The 10,829-nt window shown below is 55.4% G+C and overlaps 1 pseudogene; it reads right to left on the bottom strand.

Moving 5' to 3' along the window:
* Positions 1-1,260: 1,260 nt before the first annotated feature.
* Positions 1,261-3,383, bottom strand: LOC116781425 (annotated as a pseudogene).
* Positions 3,384-10,829: the final 7,446 nt, after the last annotated feature.

Consider the following 10,829-nt stretch of genomic DNA (forward strand, 5'->3'; position numbering starts at 1 on the left):
CTTCCTCTTGGCCTTCGTCTCCCTGGCGCTGGGGCTCGGCTTCTACCTGCACCAGAAGGTGAGGGGGGTCCCAGGGGGTTGTGTGTCCCCCCCCGAGCGTCTGTGCCCCCCCGGGGACCCCCCACCCCGGTGTCACCCCCTTTTCTCTCCCCACAGAGCTCCTGAGCCGCCGGCGGCCGCAGCCCCTCCCCAGGGCCTCAGGCCCAGCCTGGACCCCCCCCTCGTCCCCGTGAGGATTTTGGGGGGGTCGTGTGTCCCCCCCTCCCCTGCTGTCACTCTGCCTCTGCCCGGCTGCTCCCAGTGATCCCAGGAAAGCTTCCCAGTTCTCCCCACTCTCCGTTATAGGGGGTAGTGGGGGAGGGGATTGGGGGGATCCCAAGGGGTGGATCTGAGTTGGGGGGGGGCAGAACCGACCCCGGGATGGATCGGGAATGGGGACCCCCCTGTGTCCCCCTGTGTCAACCCACTCTGGGGGAGCTTTGAGAGGGCACCTGCCCCTCAATACAGCACCCAGCTCACCCAAAAGGATGCTGGGAACCCCACTAAACCTCCCAACAGCCCCTCAAGGAGGACCCCCAAACACACTCAAAGCCCACCCAGGACCCCACCCAACCCCTTTTCTGGGGGGGGACTTCTCTGGGCACTGGTGGTGCTGGGAGCCCCCCCGGCTGCGGGCGAGGAGCTCTCGGGGGAGTAGGGGGTGGGGAGATCAGTGGGAAAAGGGGGGTCAGAGGGGATAAAGGGGTGGTGGGACCCCAAACTGAGTGGGAGGGGAGTGGGACCACCCAAAAGTGGAGGGGGAGGGGCACTGAGGTTTGAAGGATGATGGAAGAGGGGTGGGAGAGGTCAGAAGAGTGGGGAAAGGGGAGGGTGGGACCCCCAAACTGAGCATGAGGGGGCTGGGGAGTGGGGGGATGATGTGGAAGGGGTGAGGGAGGGGGGAAAAAAGTGGGGATTGGGACTCCCAGAGTGATCCTGGGGGGGCTGTGAATTGAGGGGACCATGGAAAAGTGGAAGGAACAGGGAGAGGGATGGAAAAGGGGGGATGGTCTGGTGGGTCTGACAGTCCCATGGGGGTCTTTGGGCACAAGGGGGTTGGCAAAGGGGGGTGGCCCCACAGTTGCCAATTTACTGTGGGGTGCTGGAGGTTGCTGGATCCAATCCCAGCTCTGGATTATGCCAACAGTGTCAGTTTAGAGGAATTACAGAGCTGTGACTGAACCACTTTTGTCCCCCAGGTTTTAATGATGGTAAATCAGATTTATTGATAGAAAGGAATTTATTTAGGGTTATAAGTGATCAGACAAAAGATCTTCATCAGAATTATTTACTGCACAATAGAAACACTAAAACTACCAGGAATACAGCATAAGATAGGACAGTGCTCTACACTAAAGCAATTGTTGAAGCAATTCTACTCAAGCTGGCACAAAAGCAAGAATTCTTAATTAGAGATGGATGGAACTCCCCCAGACCAACGCTGGTGAGGAGATCTCTGCTCTCAACCTCCAGGACTGACCTTGGGGGGGTCCCTAGCCAAGGCAGGAATCTCCACACATGCCCCAAGAAGGGTTCTGTTGGAAGAAGCTGCCCCTGGGAAAAGGGACTGGCCCTTTGTGGTCGAAAGGGATGGACTGACAGTCACTGGACTCCAGGGGTTGCCTCACCATCAGGGGGTTCATTTGGGGTGGAAGCAGTGGCTGAAGCTCTTCCTGCAGCCTGGGCACTGGTGGGGCTGCCCTTACTGGTGAGTCCCTTGGTGTTTGGTCAAGGTAGAGCTGTAGGGGAAAGTCTTCCCACACTCCCCACACTTGTAGGGCCTCTCTCCGGTGTGGATTCGCCGGTGGGTGATGAGGGTGGAGTTAAGGTTGAAGCCCTTCCCGCAGTCGGTGCAGCGGAAGGGCCTCTCATCCGTGTGCGTCCGCTCATGCGTGAGGAGATGTGAGGTGGTCCTAAACCTCTTCCCACATTCCATGCACTTGTAGGGCCGTTCCCCAGTGTGGATGCGTTGGTGACTGAGGAGGTTGGAGCTGTCATTGAAGCTCTTCCCGCATTCTCCACAATTGTAGGGCATCTCCCTGGTGTGGATGCGCTGGTGGATGTGGAGCTTGGAGTTCCGGCTGAAACTCTTCCCACATTCCCCACACGTGTAGGGCCGTTCCCCAGTGTGGATGCGCTGGTGGATGAGGAGTTTGGAGTTCTCCCTGAAGCTCTTCCCACATTCCCCACATGAGTAGGGCTGTTCCCCAGTGTGGATGCGCTGGTGGGTGCGGAGGTGGGAGCTCTGCCTAAAGCTTTTCCCACATTCCCCACATGAGTAGGGCCGTTCCCCAGTGTGGATGCGCTGGTGAGTGAAGAGGCTGGAGTTGTACCTGAAGGTCTTCCCGCATTCTCTACACGTGTAGGGCCGTTCCCCAGTGTGGATGTGCTGGTGGGTGAGGAGGGTGGTGCTCGTCCTGAAGCTCTTCCCACATTCCAAGCACCTGAAGGGCTTCTCCCTACTGGGAGGCTGATCAGGGACCACCAGCTCAGAGCTCCCCCTCAAGCTCCGGCCGCCTTCCCGGCACAGGCTGGCTCTTTCCTCCTCAGAGCACCCTGGGATGGCTTTGGAGCCCCTCCTGCGGGGGGATCTCCGGCCCTTTTCCTCCCCGCTGCCTTCCTGTGCCGGGGAGCCCTTCAAAACGGCCTCTCCCACCAGGGTCTCACGGGGGGATTTGTCCTCCGGGCTCTCCGTCCTCAGCTCGGGGCCTGGGGCAGGAAGCAAGAAGGACAGGGAGGGGATTTGCCTCCGGCCCACAGGGAAGGCCAAGGACATCCCCCCAACTCCGGCCCCGGCAGGACGGCGGCGGCAGCGGGGTTGTCCTGCAGCCGGGGCCATGCTCGGCTGACAGAGCCAGCACAACACCCGCCCAAAGGGCCACTGACTTCCTCCTCACCTGCCTGGGGGGCCCAAGGCATCTTCCTCTTCCTCGCAGCCTCCTCCTCCATCCGCCCAAGCTTTGGGAAGGACAAATCCTGATGGGAGGGGAAAACAAGGACTGAGTGCATTGGCTTGGGGGTTCCTCCTGCCCAAGTCCATCTCTAGAACTCACCTGACATCCTGTGACCATAAAAACCTCCAAAACACCAAGATTCAGCCCAGAAAAACCCAAACCAATGAGATTCAGGCAAAAAATCCCTCAGAAATAGAAGGATGAACACCCCCCCAAACTGCAGGAAGTTAGCATTCAGCCAAAAAATACTCCAAAATAGGAAGATTCAGCCCAGAAAAAGGTGTTTAATTGGGAGGATGAGAGAAGTGAGGTAAATTCATGAGCACTTGATTGAGTTCCTATATATTAATCAAAAGCTGTATTAATGTAGTGTCACTTCAAACTCACCATGGTTGTTCCTTGAGGTTATCTGGCCCTCCGAGGCTCTTTCTCCAAACCACCAAACCAAGTGTGCCAAACGCCCTGGTTGGTCAGTGCCGGTTGGGGGAGCGGGCACTCGGTGAGGGGATGAGAAAACTGCACCCGGGGCTGGGCTGAAAGAGGTTTCAGCACCACTTCTGATGGCCTGGGGGCAGCATCTGGCTTCTCCCAAACAGAGAGATGGCACTTGTTCCTCTGTAGGGAGTAAAGGGCAGGAGGGTGACTCCTGCATGGATGGAAGGGCAGAGGATCCCTTGGGTCCCCAGGATGGATCAGCACTCAGGGATACAAATTGCCCTCGGGCTCAGGATGCAGCTGCCAGCACAGATTTCCCTGCAAAGTCTGCAGTGAGTCAAGCTCTGTAGAGGAGATTGTGCCCCACAAATGGGATTGCAGAGGCTCTCTCAGGTCCCCAGCAGGAATCAGCAACCAGCAATAGACACAAAAAGCCCCCCCGAAGATTTTGGGAGGACTGTCCTGTAAGGAGGAGACAGTGTCACCCTACCAGGGCAGGGCTGGCAAGTGGGAGGCTGCCCCAGGGCTCTGCAAGAGGCCTCGTGCTCTGCTCGGTCCCACCACTGCCTGGTCCCAACACCCCCGGCTGCCCCCGGCCCTGGGCAGCTCTGCTGACACAGGCTGTGCCCTCACCGTGGCCCTGCAATGGCCCTGCCTGTCCCTCACCCTGTGGGGCACACAGGCTGGGGGTCCCTCCCAAGCCCCCCGGGCAGCCGGCGTTGGCTGGGGGGACGTGAGGGCTGGGCCTGCTCAGCACAGCCCCGGCCTCGTGCCCAGTGCCTCTTTCCTGACCCACACAAGAGCTTCCCGGCCCCCCCAGGGCTCCCCTGCTGCTGCCTCTGCTCCTGGCCCTGCCTTTGCTGCTCCCTTGGCTGGGGCAGTGGCTGCAGGGGGGGGATGGCAGCAGCTTCAGCTCCACGGCACTTCCTGGGGGGAGCTCAGCCCGGGGGGGACGGGCAGGGACCTGATGGGGATGGACAGGGGCCCAGCAGGGACAGACAGGGCCTGCAGGGGAAGGCACAGGGACAACCTGGACCCCCACACTGCCACCGCTGTCTCTGCTCCTCCTTGCAGGCTCCGTGGCCAGGCACAGTTTGTGTTCCTGGGTGCCCACCATCTCAGCACTTGCAGCCGCTCAAATCAGCGCCCACAGCTCTGCAGCAAAGCCCCAGCTCACCTGGCACACAGGGGATGGACACAGCACCTTCTTGGGGATGGGCACCTTTGCCTCTTCCCCACCACGGGGCTCTCCTTCCTCAGCAGCACCTCTGCCTTGCACTTATTCTCAGCCTCACCTCAGGGACAGCTCTGGCCTCACCTCCGCGCCACTTCTCAGCCTCACCTCAGGGCCTGGGCTCAAGGACAGGAACCTGCAGGGAGGGGACATCAGGTGCAAGCTCAGGGCTGCCTGCTTGCACTGGCCTCTGGACTTCTTTCTCCTACAACCATCCCACAAATTAGCCTGCTTTGCTAACACCACACATTTACAGACTGACCTTGGAGATAGATATGGACAGACATCTCTATCACCCTGGGGATAGAGCCTCAAGCATGTGCTGCCACAGGAATGGCAATCACAGAATCACAGAATCAGCCACGTTGGAAAAGACCTCTGAGATCATCAAGTCCAACTCTGGATCCAACCCCGCCGTGCTTCCCAGACCATGGCACTGAGGCCACATCCACTCTCACCTTCAACACCTCCAGGGACCCTGACTCCACCCCCTCCCTGCCCAGACCATTCCAAGGCCTCATTACTTTCTCAGGAAAAATTTCTTCCTAATATTCAACCTAAACCTCCCCTGGCACAGCTCAAGACCCAGCCCTCTTGTCCTACTGCTGCTTCCTGGCACAACAGCCCCACCCCCACCTGGCTCCAACCTCCTGGCAGGGACTTGCAGACAGTCAGGAGGTCTCCCCTGAGCCTCCTCTTCTCCAGCCTCAACATTCCCAGCTCCCTCAGCCTCTCCTCACACCACTTGTGCTCCACTCCCTTCCCCAGCCTCGCTGCTCTTCTCTGCACCTGCTCCAGCCCCTCCAGGGCCTTCCTCAACTCAGGGGCCCAGACCTGGACACAGCACTCCAGGGGTGGCCTCACCAGAGCTCAGTCCAGCCCAACAATCACTTCCCTGCTCCTGCTGACACACTCTTCCTCACACAGGACACCAGCCATTGGCCCTCTTGGCCACCTGGCCACACTCTGCCCCCTCTTCAGCTTCCTGTCCATCCCCACTCCCAGCTCCCTTTCTGCCTGCCTGCTCTCCAGACACTCTGGCCCCAGCCCGGGGGGCTGACGGGGCTTCTTGTGGCCAAAGGGCAGGACCCGGCCCTTGGCCTGCTGGAACCTCATCCCTTGCAATCAGCCCATGGATCCAGCTTGGCCAGGTCCCTCTGCAGAGCCCTCCTGCCTTCCAGCACATCAACACACCCCCAGCTTGGTGTCAGCTGCACATTTGCTGATGAAATGCCTGGTTCTGCAGCAGCTGCAGATGCTCAAGGGGCAGCAGGACCAAATCAGGGGCCTGGGGGGCTTTGGGGTGTGGGAGGGTCCTGGGGGAGCTGGGGAGGGGCTTGGGGGCAAAAACCAGTACAGACCAGGAGAGACCAGTACCTCCTCACTGCTCCCCACATCTCTCCTGGAGCTGGGCCATGTTGTCATGGGACACCTGAGCCCCCCCAGTGCCCTCCCAGTACAGCCCAGTGCCCCCAGTACAGCCCACTGTGTTCCTGTCCCAGGGTGCCGGGTGATCTCTCTTTGGGGGGGAGGTTGGAAGGGATTTGAGGGGGGGGTTGGGGGAGATTTGAAGGGGATCTGAGGGGGGGTTGGATAGGAATTTGGGGAGTTTTGGGATGCTTTGGGTGCATTTAGGGGAGTTAAAAGAGGTCTTGGGAGGTCAAAGGGATCTGTAGGGGAAGGGGATTAAAAGGAAAATGGGGGTTGGGAGACATCTGGGGGGGTTAATGATGTCTAGGGGGAAAGAGGAGGGGCAGCACCAAGAGCATGTGAGTCCTGATACCCCCCTGGAGTTTTCAAGATCTTCTTGGTGTCCCTAATTCCCCCCTTAACACCCTGAGACCCCCCTGGTGTCTCCAATGTCCCCAGGGCCTCTCCATGGCCATAATTCCTCTCAATTCCACTGTCCCCATACCCCACCCCACTATCCCCAAATGTCAACCGTGATGTCCCCAACCTTCCATCTCACCCCAGGAGCCCCCCCTGGACCCTCTGACACCAAAATCATCCCTCCTCCCTGCTACGCTCACAGAAACGCCAAGGAGGTCTCCCCTGAGCCTCCTCTTCTCCAGCCTCAACACCCCCAGCTCCCTCAGCCTCTCCTCACACCACTTGTGCTCCACTCCCTTCCCCAGCCTCGCTGCTCTTCTCCGGACCCTCTGACCCCAAAAACACCCCCTCCCCACCCCCACAGAAAGGCCAAGGGCATCTGGGAACATGTTGGGGACAACTGGGGGGCTTTGGGGGGTACTGGGTGATTATTGGGGGATACTGGGACACACTGGGGGGAACCAGGGGGCACTGGGAGGGACTGGGGGGTTACTGAGGGACACTGGGAGGGCACTGGGAGGGACTGGAGGGGAACTGGGGCACACTGGGGGGCACTGGCAGAGAACTGGAGAGTTACTGGGGGGTTACCAGGACACACAGGGAGACACTGGGAGGTTACTGGGCCATACTGGGGGTTACTGGGTGCTCACTGCAGGATCACTGGGCCATAGGGGGGGCAGTGGGAGGTCACTGGGACACACCAGGTGGTCACTGAGAGGGTTACTGGGCCATACTGAGGGTAACAGGGAGGTCATTGGGATATACTGGGGGCACTGGGATCCCCTTACCCAGATGTGGTACATCTCCTCCCCCGGATTTTGGGGGGCATCACTAGGACTCCTCCCCTGGGAGCTGGGGGACCCCCTGAACCCACTGCTGGGCTTTAGGGGATCCCACAAAATCCCCTCAAACCCCCTGAAATCCCCCCCTCGACCCGTTGAAACCTTCTCAAGCACCACTCAAATGCTCTCAGAGACCTCATCCCTCCCCAGCACCCCCTAAACCCTCCCAGTGACCCGCAAAACCCATCTGAGACTCCCCAAGCCCATTTAGGGACCCCCCAGTCCCCCTCACGGACCCTCAAAACCGTCTGGGACCCCTTAGATCCCCTAGAGACCCCCAAACTGACGAAAACGTCCCCGAAAAGCTCCCCAGGAACCCCAAACCTCCTCAGAGACCCCCAAAGCCCACCTGGGACCCCCCAAATCTTCTCAGAAATCAAAACCCTCTCAGAGACCCCCAAACCTCTTCAGGGACCTTCAACCTCCCCCCTGAGTCCCTTCAGGGACCCCTCAAAACCTCCCCGGGAACCCCCGAACTCCCCCGCTAAGCCCTCCCGAGCCCTCCAGCCCTTCCACCCACACCCGCGCTCCCCGCAGCCCCCGAGGGGATCCCCAGACCCCGCTCTCCCCGCACCCCCCGCAAACTCACACAGCCAAGCGCAGGGGCCGCCACCTTCTCCTCATTGGCGACCACGCGGCCAAAATGGCGCTCGCTCTGCCCGCCCTCCGCCTTTACAGACCCGCCCCGCAGCCAATCAGCGCGAGGTCACGGACCCTGCCCGCCCTCCGCCACGCCCCCACCTGCGCGGGGCATTGTGGGAGTTGAAGTCCTTGCGGCGGGGGAGGATCGGACTTTTTTGTTTTTTAGTTTTTCTGTCTTCTTTTATTTTCTCTTTTTTCTTTCTTTATTTTCTTTCTTTTTTCTTTCTTCTTTCTTTTCTTCCCGTTTTTCTCTCTTTTTTTTCTTTTTTCCCCTTTTTTCTTTTTTTTCTTTTTTTCTTTGTTTTTTCTTTTTTCTCTCCTTTTTTCCTGTTTTTTTTCTTTATTTTTTTCTCTTTTTTTCTCCTGTTTATCTTTTTTCTCCATTTTTTTAAAAATTTTTGTTTTTTCTTATTTTTCCATTTTCCTATTTATTTTTCATTGTTTTCTATCAGTTCTTTTATTCAAGGACGATTTAAACATAGATCAAAACAATCTCCACGTACATATCTTACAACAACAGATAATCTACCATTGTTCCAGGTTTGTGAGGATTCCCAAGATCACAAACACCGAGACACCAAGGGTGGAAGCCAAGCAACTGTATCCTTGCCACAGCCTTCAATCCACACCCAGCCCTGGATTTCTGCAAAGCCGCTGGGCAGGAGCAGGAGATGTAGCTGGTGCTCGGCGGGAGGGGCAGCAACAACAAACCCGTGTCTTTGGCACAGGGGAAGGAATTTAGTGTTTGAGGGGTTACATTCCACAGGCTCCCCTGGGGATCAGCTCATGCTCGGACAGTGAGAACAGCAAGAACATTCCTCATAAAATGCCAGAGGGAAGGGAGCGGAGGGGGAGCAGGGGCAGGAAAAGGAAGCAGAGCGATGGAAGATGGGCTGGGGCGGTCGGGGCTGGGGGAAGGCAGGCTGGACAATGCCTTGTTTGGTCCAGCAGCTGGACCAGCTCCACGGCAGATGTCGGGGGAGCCTCTGCCACAGGGACGTGCCCAAACAGACCCTACAAAAGCTCTCAGAGTGGTTGGGGGCTCTGGGCGGGGCTGCGCTCTCGCCTCAAGCCAGGATATCCCAGGGCAGTGGAACAGCAATTCCTGTCAGCTCCCAGCAAAGATTATTGGGGTTTGCACTGGGGAAATATTGACGCTCCAGCTTCTTCTTCTCTTTTGAGAACTTTGAGCTTGCAGTCGGGTAGAAGGGCTGGTGGGGGAGTGGGAAGAGACCCATGAGGGACACATCTCATCCCTCAGTTAGATGGAGCTAAACCCCTGATCTTGCTTAGGAAGAGCTGCTGATGCTCGGTTTTCTTCTTTCCCTTCTGCTTTAGTGGGATATTACATTTCCCTGCAGTACTGGTGATAGAATGGTTTGTCAGCTGGAATGGTTTGGTTCCTACAGAACCAAAGGCATTTTAAGGAAGGTATTTTTACATAGGTGAGGCCTCCAAAAAAACCAAAAACCCACAAGGTAATATAAGTGCAGATTAAAGTGAACTTTGGAGTTTTCTTTTTAATTCTTGGGTAGAAAAGCCATCCCAGTTAGGGACAGCAATTTATTGCATTGCTGAAAAAAAACCAACCAACAAACAAAAAAAGAAATCTGAATTAATTCTCTTTCAGATTTGTTTTTGATCATAAGAATCCTTCTAGTGAAAAGGGCTAATTTACTCTTTCTAGAGGAATATTTTAAGTGTGATTATCACAATATCACAGCTGCTGAAAAAGGTCTAAAATAGGACATGGACCTTGAACGTGTTCCTGCGTTTAGGATGTGGGGCTTAACATTCAAGAAACAATAGAACTGCAACTCATTTATTAAGGTATCTCAAATGTCAACTCTTGCTCTGTAAAGACATGCCACAAGGATTGTAGAAAGTTTCCAGTATCCCATGAAGTACATGTGGTATTTTATCAGTGTAAATATGGATAAGATTTTCAAGATTTCTGCTGGCAATACTCCATAACTAAAATAAATTTTCCCTTTGGTGCTGCACTAGTTTATGATTTCATTTTTACTGACATTCCACCAGTCATATTATTAGCTTCACCAAATGAAAGGGAAATAATCCTGTATTAATTAAACAGAGCAACTGAATTCCCTCAGTCACCTTATCCTTGGCTGTCTGAGACAGTGATGCACTTCAGCTTCCCTACAGAAACTTCCACTTAAAAAGAGCTTGGGGTGATAGTGAGAGATCCAGATTGAAGGGTGTGCCTGAATTATCTTTAGGGAGGAGACCTTTTTCAGTGGGTGACAGGCAATGTGCCTGTGGTTCCCTTTTTCTGTCTGGGTTTTTTTTTCCCTTTCTTTTTATCAGGGGCTTTGGAAAAGGTGTTTTGTCAAGAGAATAATATTCATTTATAACCATGTGAACGGTTTCTATCCTGTTCCAGTGAAGGCAGTCATCTAAATACCCAGACCCATGAAAATAAAACAAGGAGAAGATAGGGAGTATTTGTTTGAGACCAGATAAACTGAATGTAGTTCAGTAACATGGGAAGGCAATTGCTGTTATTTCACAGAGACATTTCTTTGTATGCTGGAACTGAGGGGAGCAGCAAAAGCTAAAAGCCTTGCTCTGTGTCTTTGTGAACACACTGTGGGTAAGTTCAAAGGAGCATTCAGAGATTGTGTTGTGTGAGCTTTTTTCCCTCAGATCAAAACAAGGAGTAATTAATGCTAAATCCAGCAGATGGCTTTCAAGTAGCAACTTGGTCCAGTTTGTCCAGCTGTGTACAAATAGGTGAGGAAAATCTGGAACTTTAGAAGGGTTAGTTTTTTACCTCATTAGCAGGATATCCAGGGGTGCACCAAGTGCCTGCCAGTGAGGAGCACAAGAGAC

Source organism: Chiroxiphia lanceolata (genome assembly GCF_009829145.1).
Source record: "Chiroxiphia lanceolata isolate bChiLan1 chromosome W unlocalized genomic scaffold, bChiLan1.pri scaffold_46_arrow_ctg1, whole genome shotgun sequence".
NCBI lineage: Eukaryota > Metazoa > Chordata > Aves > Passeriformes > Pipridae > Chiroxiphia > Chiroxiphia lanceolata.